General features: G+C 38.7%; 1 protein-coding gene across 3 annotated transcripts in view; it reads left to right on the top strand.

Moving 5' to 3' along the window:
* The window catches only part of PLD5 (phospholipase D family member 5), a 488,282-nt gene that overhangs the window by 285,156 nt on the left and 189,893 nt on the right, over nucleotides 1–13,233 (top strand). For 2 of the 3 annotated variants that reach the window (XM_036835888.1, XM_036835880.1), the window contains exon 1: nucleotides 9,763–9,805. The exons of the other annotated variant lie outside the window; for it this stretch is intronic. The gene's annotated coding sequence lies outside the window, so the exon portion shown is untranslated. Of the gene's footprint in view, nucleotides 1–9,762; nucleotides 9,806–13,233 lie in introns of those variants that run through there. 3 annotated transcript variants of the gene reach the window in all.

Here is a 13,233-nt window from a genome sequence, read left to right as displayed (position 1 = left end):
GGCTAGGTGTTAGCTCTTCTCTAAATGTTTGATAGAATTCGCCTGTGAAGCCATCTGGTCCTGGGCTTTTGTTTGTTGGAAGATTTTTAATCACAGTTTCAAGTTCAATGCTTGTGATTGGTCTGTTCATATTTTCTATTTCTTCCTGGTTCAGTCTCAGCAGGTTGTGCATTTCTAAGAATCTGTCCATTTCTTCCAGGTTGCCCATTTTATTGGCATAGAGTTGCTTGTAGTAATCTCTCATGATCGTTTGTATTTCTGCAGTGTCAGTGGTTACTTCTCCTTTTTCATTTCTAATTCTATTGATTTGAGTCTTCTCCCTTTTTCTCTTGATGAGTCTGGCTAATGGTTTATCAATTTTGTTTATCTTCTCAAAGAACCAGTTTTTAGTTTTATTGATCTTTGCTATTGTCTCCTTCATTTCTTTTTCATTTATTTCTGATCTGATCTTTATGATTTCTTTCCTTCTGCTAGCTTTGGGGTTTTTTTGTTCTTCTTTCTCTAATTGCTTTAGGCGCAAGGTTAGGTTGTTTATTCAAGATGTTTCCTGTTTCTTGATATAGGCTTGTATTGCTATAAACTTCCCTCTTAGAACTGCTTTTGCTGCATCCCATAGGTTTTGGGTCGCGTGTCTCCATTGTCATTTGTTTCTAGGTATTTTTTGATTTCCCCTTTGATTTCTTCAGTGATCACTTCGTTATTAAGTAGTGTATTGTGTAGCCTCCAAGTGTTTGTATCTTTTATAGATCTTTTCCTGTAATTGATATCTAGTCTCATAGCGTTGTGGTCGGAAAAGATACTTGATACGATTTCAATTTTCTTAAATTTACCAAGGCTTGATTTGTGACCCAAGATATGATCTATCCTGGAGAATGTTGCATGAGCACTTGAGTAAAATGTGTATTCTGTTGTTTATGGGTGGAATGTCCTATAAATATCAATTAAGTCCATCTTGTTTAATGTATAATTTAAAGCTTGTGTTTCCTTCTTTGTTTTCATTTTGGATGATCTGTCCATTGGTGAAAGTGGGGTGTTAAAGTCCCCTACTATGACTGTGTTACTGTCGATTTCCCCTTTTATGTCTGTTAGTATTTGCCTTGTGTATTGAGGTGCTCCTATGTTGGGTGCATAAATATTTATAATTGTTATACCTTCTTCTTGGATCGATCCCTTGATCATTACATAGTGTCCTTCTTTGTCTCTTGTAATAGTCTTTATTTTAAAGTCTATTTTGTCTGATATGAGAATTGCTACTCCAGCTTTCTTTTGATTTCCATTTGCATGGAATATCTTTTTCCATCCCCTCACTTTCAGTCTGTATGTGTCTCTAGGTCTGAAGTGGGTCTCTTGTAGACAGCATATATATGGGTCTTGTTTTTGTATCCATTCAGCCAGTCTGTGTCTTTTGGTGGGAGCATTTAATCCATTTACATTTAAGGTAATTATCAATATGTATGTTCCTATTCCCATTTTCTTAAATGTTTTGGGTTTGTTATTGTAGGTGTTTTCCTTCTCTTGTGTTTCTTGCCTAGAGAAGTTCCTTTAGCGTTTGTTGTAAAGCTGGTTTGGTGGTGCTGAACTCTCTCAGCTTTTGCTTGTCTGTAAAGGTTTTAATTTCTCCATCAAATCTGAATGAGATCCTTGCTGGGTAGAGTAATCTTGGTTGTAGGTTTTTCTCCTTCATCACTTTAAGTATATCCTGCCACTCCCTTCTGGCTTGCAGAGTTTCTGCTGAAATATCAGCTGTTAACCTTATGGGGATTCCCTTGTGTGTTATTTGTTGTTTTTCCCTTGCTGCTTTTAATATGTTTTCTTTATATTTAATTTTTGATAGTTTGATTAACATGTGTCTTGGCGTGTTTCTTCTTGGATTTATCCTGTATGCGACTCTCTGTGCTTCCAGGACTTGATTAAGTATTTCCTTTCCCATATTAGGGAAGTTTTCAACTATAATCTCTTCAAATATTTTCTCAGTCCCTTTCTTTTTCTCTTCTTCTTCTGGGACCCCTATAATTCGAATGTTGGTGCGTTTAATGTTGTCCCAGAGGTCTCTGAGACTGTCCTCAGTTCTTTTCATTCTTTTTTCTTTATTCTGCTCTGCAGTAGTTATTTCCGCTATTTTATCTTCCAGGTCACTTATCCATTCTTCTGCCTCAGTTATTCTGCTATTGACCCCGTCTAGAGTATTTTTAATTTCATTTATTGTGTTTTTCGTCGTTGCTTGGTTCCCCTTTAGTTCTTCTACGTCCTTGTTAAATGTTTCTTGCATTTTGTCTATTCTATTTCCCAGATTTTGGATCATCTTTACTCTCATTATTCTGAATTCTTTTTCAGGTAGACTACTTATTTCCTCTTCATTTGTTAGGTCTGGTGTGTTTTGACCTTGCTCCTTCATCTGCTGTGTGTTTTTCTGTCTTCTTATTTTGCTTATCTTACTGTGTTTGGGGTCTCCTTTTTGCAGGCTGCAGGTTCGTAGTTCCCGTTGTTTTTGGTATCTGTCCCCAGTGGCTAAGGTTGTTTCAGTGGGTTGTGTAGGCTTCCTGGTGGAGGGGACTAGTGCCTGTGTTCTGGTGGATGAGGCTGGACCTTGTCTTTCTGGTGGGCCCATCCACGTCTGGTGGTGTGTTTTGGGGTGTCTGTGGCCTTATTATGATTTTAGGCAGCCTCTCTGCTAATGGATGGGGCTGTGTTCCTGTCTTGCTAGTTTTTTGTCATAGGGTGTCCAGCACTGTAGCTTGCTGGTCGTTGAGTGAAGCTGGGTCTTGATGTTGAGATGGAGATGTCTGAGAGATTTTCGCCGTTTGATATTACATGGAGCTGGGAGGTCTCTTGTGGACCAGTATCCTGACGTTGGCTCTCCCACCTCAGAGGCACAGCCCTGATGCCTGGCTGGAGCACCAAGAGCCTTTCATCCACACGGCTCAGAATAAAAGGGAGAAAAAATAGAAAGAAAGAAAGAAAAAGGATAAAATAAAATAAAATAAAATAAAATAAAATAAAATAAAGCTATTATAATAAAAAATAAGAAAAAAATTATTAAGAAAAAATTTATTAAGAAAAATTCTTTTTTAATTTTTTAAAAATAAATTTATTAATTTTTTATAATAAAAAATTAAGAGAAAAATTTATTAAGAAAAAATTTTTTTAAAAAATAAAAAATATTTTAAAACTTAATAAGAAAATTTTTTTTTAATTTTTAAAAATAGAAAATAAGGAAAAAATTATTAAGAAAACATTTATTAAGAAAAAAATTTTTTAAGTAAAACAACAACAACAACAACAACAAAAATGTACAGACCAAACCCTAGGACAAATGGTGAAAGCAAAGCTATACAGACAAAATCTCACCCAGAAGCATGCACATATACACTCACAAAAAAAGGAAAAGGGGAAAAATTAATATATCCTGCTCCCAAAGTCCACCTCCTGAATTTGGGATGATTCATTGTCTATTCAGGTATTCAACAGATGCAGGTACATCAAGTTTTTTGTGGAGCTTTAATCCGCTCCTGGGAGAAATTTCCCTTTCTCTTCTTTGTTCGTACAGCTCCCGAAGTTCAGCTTTGGATTTGGACCCGCCTCTGTGTTTAGGTCGCCTGAGGGCATCTGTTCTTCACTCAGACAGGACGGGGTTAAAGGAGCAGCTGCTTCAGGGGCTACGGCTCACTCAGGCAGGGGGTGGGGGGGGAGTGATGGGTACGGATGCGGGGCAAGCCTGCGGTGGCAGAGGCCAGTGTGACGTTGCAGCAGCCTGAGGCACGCCATACGTTCTCCCGGGGAAGTTGTCCCTGGATCACGGGAGCCTGGCAGTGGCGGGCTGCACAGGCTCCCGGGAGGGGCGGTGTGGAGAGTGACCTGTGCTTGCACACAGGCTTCTTGGTGGCGGCAGCAGCAGCCTTAGCGTCTCATGCCCATCTCTGGGTTCCGCGCTGATAGCTGCGGCTCGTGCCCGTCTCTGGAGCTTGTTTAGGCAGCGCTCTGAATCCCCTCTCCTTGCGCACCGCGAAACAATGAGGCAAGAAAAAGTCTCTTGCCTCTTCGGCAGCTGCAGACTTTTTCCCGGACTCCCTCCCGGCTAGCACCGAAGCCCGAGCCTCAGCTCCCAGCCCCCGCCCGCCCCGGCGGGTGAGCAGACAAGCCTCCTGGGCTGGTGAGTGCTGCTCAGTGCCGAGCCTCTGTGCGGGAATCTCTCTGCTTTGCCCTCCGCACCCCTGTGGCTGCGCTCTCCTCCGTGGCTCCGAAGCTTCCCCCCTCTGCCACCCGCAGTCTCCGCCCGCGAAGGGGCTCCCTAGTGTGTGGAAACCTTTCCTCCTTCACAGCTCCCTCCCACTGGTGCAGGTCCCGTCCCTATTCTTTTGTCTCTGTTATTTCTTTTTTCTTTTGCCCTACCCAAGTACGTGGGGAGTTTCTTGCCTTTTGGGAGGTCTGACGTCTTCTGCCAGCGTTCAGTGGGTGTTCTGTAGGAGCAGTTCCACGTGTAGATGTATTTCTAATGTATCTGTGGGAAGGAAGGTGACCTCCGCGTCTTACTCTTCCGCCATCTTGCCCAGCGACTTCTTTGATTCTTTTAGAATCCAGTCATATAGACATGAATAAATCATGAACCCGAAGACATTCTTCTCAATTATTTTAATTAAATAATAACTTTTCTTTAAAGTTGTCTTAGTTTTTTTTTACCTATATGCTTGATTGTTTTCTCTCTAGACTTTTGCTCTGTATTTCCTATGGTCTATTGATGTTTTTGGAACTTTTTTAAAACAGAATAGGTTGGATTTTTTTCTCATTATAATACTAATAGCTTCTTACTATAGAAAATTTGGAAACTACAGAGAAATGAAAGAGAACAAAATCATCCATGTGATCATCAATAAAAAATGTTTTAATGGTTTGATATTTTATGCATAATTACATACATAGGCTCATATAAAGAAATTTATATCTTACTTTTGAACTTAATGTCACACCATAAGCATCTTTCCATGTTATTAGAAACCCTGGTAAACATTATTTTAAATTGGCTGCATAATATACAGTGTAGCGTATACACCAGATTAAATGTATACATACATTTAACATAAAAATGTATATATTAAATGTATATATACATATATATATATTGATATTTCTCTATTATTGGACATTTAAGCTATTTCTTTTTTTCAGAAGTAAATTCTACTGCAGTAGATATTTCTCTACAAACCATTGTTTTCTTTTTGCTCATTCACTCAGCATCAATTCTTAGAAGAAGGATTAGAGGGCTAAAGAGTCTGAGCTGTTTCTTAAGACCATGGGGTTTTGGGGGAGCAATGTAGTAAATCCTCATGGTTGCTTCCTGGGGAAGCTGGGACCACTGGGAGAGAGTATGTGAAGGAATTCTGCCTCCATTCTGTGTGGGGCTCTCTGCCCACTCAGAATAAGTGATTGTGGAAGAGCTGGAGTGTTTGGCACCTCCTGGTATTCCTCCCTTGCCCCAGTCACATCACAGGCCACCATCTCCTACAGTGCCATGCATACTCTTCCAGATATTGTTGAATGCACTGCCAAGATTACGTTGTCCACCCACCTTTTGCAGCCAGACTGGACACTGGAGCAGCCTTAAAGCTACTTTCTAGTACTGTAGGAATCCAGCTGCCCAGATCCCTGTAATAAGCATGCTGCTCCTGATATTAATTCCTTGCTATTTCCTGGCCCTTTATGGGCATGGTGAGCTTATTCATCTCTCTTCATCTGCCCCTGACAGGGATGGCTTTGTTTATACCCATGGGGTGCATAATTGTGAATAACCATCATTAGGCAAGGTCTTGGTGATTAACTCTTCAAAATAATTAAACCCCTTAATGGGATGGAACCTGGACTAATGAATGGACTGGCAGCCTGCACGCCTACATAGCAGATACTCTCTGCTGGTATCAAGCAAGTAATCCTTATTGCTTGCTACCCCAAAAGTGGATATTCTCAATTAAGTTACTGGGTCTGTGGCACTGTCTGAGTTCCGAAGCTGTGATTGATCCATGACCACAGGACATTTGTAAACTGATGTAATGGCCAACATCTTCTGGCTTCAGATAAGGAATTCCATATTCCATCGGCATGTTCTGAAAGCAGCTGGGGACTCTGGCCACCATCCCCAACTCTTCTCTTTTCCTCAGCCCAAGCCTAAGCATCCAGTTCATCACTATACTGTCTCATAAATACCTGAGGTCCTTCCGTTTTTTTATTTTCTTTTTGACTGCCATTGACACTAGCTCAGATCACATCATCTCTCACCAAACCACACACCAACCTTCTGATTTCTCTTTCAGCCTGCAGCCTTGCCCTGTACCAGTCCTTCTCCAATTTGTAGTCAAGAGTTTTCTTTCAGAACAAAAATTTGATTATGCCCTTCCCTATGTAAAATCCTTCAGAGGTCCACACTGTTTTCCAGATGAGGCGTAGACTGTTTGTGCAGGCTTACAAGACCCTTCATGATGTGCTCCTACTTATGTCTCTGCCACAGATCTCCACCTGAATATTCTTTCTTTCCTCTCCTTTTTGGGGGAACGTTCCCTGAGTGCCTTGGACTGGGTTATTAGTGCCCTTGCTGTATTTCCCCTAGGCCTGTACCTCCTTTACCTACCATCTGACACATTGGGCTGTATTTGCTTATTTACCATTTATCTCCAACACTTATTAAAGTCCCTGGCACATAGCAGGCATCCAGCAAATGTGTTGAATAAATTTGCTCAAAAGACACTTTTCCTTGTCCTGGGGGTATTTGAGAGTAAAAGTTGACACTGACAAATATATAAGTAAGTAATATATTTATGTTTATACCCTTGGCAAACTTTGTGTATTTCAGTAAATATAATAAGTAAATAAGAAAATTTTAGTATGTGTTCTAAACTGAAGAAAACTTTTTTCAGTAAGTATAGTAACAAAAAATTTCAGTAAATATAGTAAATAAATAAGAGGTCAATCTTATAGATAATCGAACTGACTGGTTAAATAAATTAACTAACAAGTTGAGTCAAGAGGGGTTGATGCATGTGTGGTTTTGTCTGTTAAGTCACAAATTTAAAAAAAGTCAAGGCAAGTATATTGCTTTAAAAGGACACTGTATCTTAAAATAAATGCTAAATCTTGTTTTCTCATGACTGTATCATCAAATGTTTAATCAGTCCTTATGTCCCTTTTTACTCTGATTTAAACTTTTTATCCTGTGTGTGTGTGTGTGTGTGTGTGTGTATCATGATAGCATACCTAAGATATATAATTATAAGTACACACGCATATTTTGGTGCCTTTGTTTCTTTGGGGTGGGCCTCTAGATGTGAGATTCCTGTGTGGAAGGAAGCAGTATGTTAGAGTACTCTTTCCCCAAATCGTTGACAAGAGTAAATGCTGCCACTCATAAATTATTTCTTGTCTCTTTGAGTGCAAAGAGAGATCTCTATATTGCTTTGTGTCGTGCTTCTCTCGTCAACATGATGCATCTCTTTATGTCTGCTAGCCGTGTAGGCTTGCTCTTCTTAGGCTTGTCTAATCTCATACTTTGCCCACATTTGGTTGGGCTATTGGCCTTTTCTTACTAATTTTTAATTTATTATTGTAGGGTACAGCTGTTAACTCTTTGTTTCTCATTTGCATAACAAATATTTATTCCAGATTTTTACTGTTTTTCATTAACTTTGTGGTATCTTTTGCTCTCTATATATTTTTTACTTTTATAGTTCTAGATATCTTTTATTACTTCTATATATCTGGCTTGTTTATTAGTTTTCTGTGGCCAGTGCAACAGATTACCACACACTGTGGCTTAAAATAACAGAAATTTATTCTCTTGCAGTTTTGGAGACCAGAAGTCTGAAATTAGTTTTACTGGGCCAAAGCCAAGGTGTCAGCAGAGGGGTGCTCCCTCCAGAGGGAAGCCACCATGTTCTAGGGGCAAATACACTCCTTACCCCTTCCAGCTTCCGGTAGCTGCTGGCATCCCTTGGCCTGCTGCTATGTCACCCCAGTCCTCAAGGCCAGGATCTTCAAATCTGCCTGCTCCATCTTCACACTCCCTCCTCCTCTGGGTGTGTCAGAGTCCCTTCTGCCTATCTCTACTATGATTGCCTTTAGGGCTCACTCAAATAATCCAGGATAATCTCCTCATCTCAAAATCTTTAATTTCATCACATCTGCAAAGGTTCTATTTCATTGACAGTTTCCAGATTAGGACCTGACATTTTTGGAGGCCATTATTCAGCCTCCTACAGTGTGATTAAGGTTTTCACCACTCCAAGACTGTAGATGTAGTTGCCCAGATTGTCTTGAAAGTGTTGGTGTATCCTTATTCTTCCTGAGAATATGTTTTTCTATGTAGCATAATATAGGGGTATCTTCCACTTGTGCCAGATTAAACCACTTCATCTCTTTCGGACTGAATTAAAATAGCATGTTTTAAATGTAGTACTATTTCTGGATTCTCTGTAAGTCCCCTTGTCTGTTTATCCATTCCTACGCCACTACCATATTAATATGATTATTGTGACTCTATGGTTCATTTTTAATAATACTGAAGACATTTACAGTTAAAAATTTCTCTCTGACACCAAATATTTCTTCATTTCATGGTTTTGCTATGAAGAGCTCAACTGTTCATAGTTTCCTAGAGAATAGAAAAATTCACATTTCTTTTCTCTTTTGATGTAAGGATAATCTAAGAGTGAGTTTTAAAATGTTCAAGTAGTTAAGATTTGTTTTATGAGTTATGGTGTGTCTCTCATTTTGTTACGTTATGAGCAGAGAATGAAGCCTGTAGAATATTTCATTTTAACCATTGTTCAAGTTTTCTTAATGGCAGTTACAGGAAGGTTTGTTTTATAAATGTTCCACAGACAAATATTGTTTTGAGGGGCTTGATATATAAAATGAAAAATATATAAATGTACACATAATCAAGTTTATTGATTGTATTATTTAATTTTCATATATCCTCATTTATTTTCTATTAGATCTACCCAGGCTTGAAAGACATATTTTAAAGTGGTAGTGTTTTAATTGCCTTTTTATTACCTTTTGCTTTATGTATTTAGCCACTATGCTGTTTGGTAAATACCAGTTTATAACTGTCAGTTCCATTACTATGGCCTTTTTCCCATCTAGTCCTTTTAAGCCCTCCTCAGCTCTTATTCTAATTTTTACTGAGATCCTTTATCTAATTTGTTGTAGATCAGTGTTTCTCAACCTTCTTTTCATTATCACCTTACTTGGGAAATTTTTAGACATTTTTTCCTAATCCTGCCCCCACCATGAAATTTTAATACCACAGATATATTGCATATTTGCTGTATGTATATCTATGTTTTATTAATAAAAAAGAGTAACTTTCATCTACACACACATCTCTACATTCACACCAGAAAGAATCAATTTTCAGTCCCTTTAGGGTAATAGCACTGGGAATGCATGTAATAGATTCTTAGTAGGCCTTCCCCTATAAAGTGTCCTAGCAAGTACATCAAACACATATTTGTATCACATTGCTAACCAATTATTTCTTCTTTCCTTCATCCTCCTTGATGGCTTTTAGCGTTATTTACTGTTTGGTTAGAGCCCTTCATTGAATATGTTCCTCATATGGGTTATGTAGATAATACAGTCTCTAAACCTGTATATATCTGCAAATATTTTTTTCTTTCCCGCTGGCAGGTAAAATCCTTGACTGGGTAAAGCACTCCTGGGCTTCACTCTTTTTCTTCCACGGTCTGTCACCACCAAGTGCTGGTTTAGTGTTGCCGATGGTTAGCTCCACGCCAGTCTGATCCATTTTCCTTGATAGGTACCTTTTTGTTTTGTTCTGTTTTGGGCCGGGAGTTTGTAAGAATTCCTCTCTCTCCTTGGTGTTGATTAATTCTACAGAATGTGCCTAGACGTGACTTTCCACATTACATTTGCCTCCATCTTCAGTTATCTTTTCAACATGTAAGTCTATGTCTTTCCTCAAGGTGGACACTTTTTTCTTCTGTTATTTGCAAACGTATTCTTTTTGTCTCTTTTTCTCTCCTAATACACCTATTAGCCACATGTTATATATCTTCAATTTATCAATCACCCTTTTCTCCCCTCGTCACCCTTATGCTTTTGTGTATGTGTGTGTGCATGCATGTTTGTGCTTTGAGATATTTCTTCCATTTGGTCTTTGGGCCACTAATTTGGGCCTCAACAGTGTTCTTTAATTACTCTTCTAATTTAGCTCTAAAATCATAGAGTTTTAGTCCAGCCAGAGGACTTTTTTTTTTTAGTCCAATCAGAGGACTATCTTCTGATTTCTCTTTGGTATTTTTGTTTTTCCCCTTCACATTTTATTGTGGCATTTCATCCTGCCTAGGAGTTGTTTTGGGTCAACAGAAATAGGCAGTATTTATAACCCCTACTCTCTTGGGTTAAGCAGCCTCTTCAGAGTCACAAAGGGGCTGAGCTGGATCTCTATCCTTGGGGTACAGCTCTCTGTCCAGGATTGTGCTGTCTATCATAAGGTTTTTGCAGACATCGGAAAAAAATGGCTTAAAGTAGGTCAATGTGCCTGAGCCACTAGCTAACTTCAAGATGATCTATTTAAGTTTAAAATGTTGGCTAATGTTTCTCACCAGAAAGAGCAAGTCTTTAAACTGCTGATGTTTAAAAGCCAAGGGGCTTTTGTTATTCCTTTATGAAAACATGATGAGTAAATTTAACTCAGAAAGCAGTGGGCCTTACTGCAGGTCTCAGCATAGAATAAGTGTTTCATACCTTTGAAGTAATTACATTTTGAATGTCCTAGCAAAAATGGGTGGACTGGGAGGTAAGACACTGAAAACAGGGGAAATTTAATAGAAGTTCTGCCTCAAGCCCAAAAACAGAAATTCTACCCCAGCACAAGTTCATTACAGTCAGCACTATAATTAAAAATTTTAAGACTCCTTGGTGTAAGTAATCAGCACATATTGAAGTAAAAATAAGCTTTATTTAATGATGGCCTGCTACTATCTGTAGCTTTTGGAGTTTCTATTTTCATTCACGTTTGAGAGTTCTGGTCTTCATTTTAAATCTCACAAAAATAACACAGTGAGAATAAATTTAAGGCTCAGAGCCAGAAGTACAGATAGGTTAGAAGAGCTCTTATGTTTCATTTGTGGTAAATTTATTGTTAACTAAGAGCAAAAAAAAAGCATTTGTTTAAAAATACTGGCTCAGACTTCCCTGGCGGTCCAGTGGTTAAGACTTTGCCTTCCAATGCAGGGGGGTATGGGTTTGATCCCTGGTCGGGGAGCTAAGATCCCACATGCCTCGCGGCCAAAAAAGCAAAACATAAAACAGAAGCAATATTGTAACAAATTCAATAAAGACTTTAAAAATGGTCCACATCAAAAAAAAAAAAAAAGTCTTTAAAAATACTGGCTCACTAACCATGGGGACTTACATAGCACACAGAGTACATATGCCCTTTCCCTTTGTGAAAGTAAAAAATACAAACAATTTATGTGACTGTGAGATGACCATGAGTCTGGGCTCTAGAAATCTGGGCTATGCAGGCATCACCAAGCCTTCAAGGGTGTGTGACAATAGTATAGTGCACAACTCGGCAGAGTGACAAAGCTCACAGGGAGGAGGTTGTGTTGGTGGCAGCTCTGCAGGAAAATCCACAAAGCCCCACCAAGTGCATCTTCCCTCACATCCAGTGTCTGAGCCTCTCACTGCCAAACCCTCATTTCTCCATAGTAAATTTGAAATTTACATAGACCCTGAAATCAGCAAATCAGCATCTGTTTTTTCCTTATCCTTCTTCCTCTATCTCTTCATATCTCTCTTTCTCTCTCCCTCCCTCTTCCCTCTCACCTCTGTATTAAAAAAGCAATTTACAACTGCCTGATGCACTCATTCAACATACCTCATAGGAATACCTGCTTTGTGGGGAGGCTGCCTCCACGTTTTGCATGCAAAGTAATTTGGTCACTTTTGGTGAGTTCTACTTTGGGCAACCTTCATCAGCACACTTAGTTAGACAAAAAGGAAGCCTCCATGCCGACATGGGGTGCAACTCCTCTTTTCTCTAACTTCCAGGGATTATGGAGCTTAGGCTATACTGCACCAGCTCTAGGCAGGAGCATGGCTGGATTATGCCAGACACTCCTCCCTGCTGTCAGCTGTCACCCTAGCACTGGCATACCAGCTCCCTCCTCCTTAATATTCCAAAGCTTTAGGGTTTTGATCTTTGGCTTCTTTCTTTTCTAAGGCTGAATTGCAGGAATCACTGCTCTACATCTACATTTCATCCATTTTCTCTTTTCAGTCTTCAAATTCTTTCTACATGATCATTATCAATTATCTATTCTTATCAAAGTAAGATAAGACTCTGCCACTTGGGGGCCATTAATACCAAAGCCTTATTGCCTGTTTAGCCTCCGAAGGCATTTGAGTTTGTGGCTGAATAACAAAAATCTGAAGAACCAATAAAAGAAGACCAGTTCCCTCTTACGATAAGGAGGAGTCTATGAAAACACACAAGAGAAAATAAACAGGATAATGTTGCAGTCCACTCACTTAAGATGATATAATAGCTATGGACCTACCACTATGCAGAGTCTCCCTGAGATTAAAAAAAAAAATTTACTATAAAAATTATGTTTGTGGAAATCTTATAAGGAAAGCCTTTACTTTTTATTTTTTTCATTTATTTTTAGGCTGGGCTAATAATTATAGATTTCTAGGCAGACCATGAGTTGAATTAAATAAAATACATTTTAAACAAGAAGGTGAATTTAGGCAAATTCCTGATAAGTAGTCATGATTCCCCCCATAATGGCTAACACTTAAAGGATACTTACCTACTACTATCTCTTAATCCTCACAAAAACCTTTTAAAGTAAATACTAATATTATCTATCTTTTACTGAAGAAGAAACTGGAAATTAATGAGATTAAGAAACAGAGTTTATAAATTGGAAAACCAGCTGGAATCCAGGTCTTTCTGGGTCCAATCACAACTGTTTAATATTCTCTGCCTCTTCATGTGTAGATAATTTGAGTTCATGAAAAAGTAAAAGAAGGGTAGATTTGCATCGTAGCATTGAAATGACTATTGCAATAATTGTTGAATTGCACAATACTCAAAAAAACAGTGTAATCTGTGTTCCTACTACTACTCTATTTCCATAAACTCTTTTGAATTTATGAAGTGCTGCCAAGGGCTGAAGTCCTTGCCTTTTAAAATTTGAATGAATAGTTTTA

The sequence above is a fragment of the Balaenoptera musculus genome, chromosome 1, assembly GCF_009873245.2.
Source record: "Balaenoptera musculus isolate JJ_BM4_2016_0621 chromosome 1, mBalMus1.pri.v3, whole genome shotgun sequence".
Lineage (NCBI taxonomy): Eukaryota > Metazoa > Chordata > Mammalia > Artiodactyla > Balaenopteridae > Balaenoptera > Balaenoptera musculus.
This window is presented reverse-complemented; position numbering and strand designations above follow the sequence as displayed.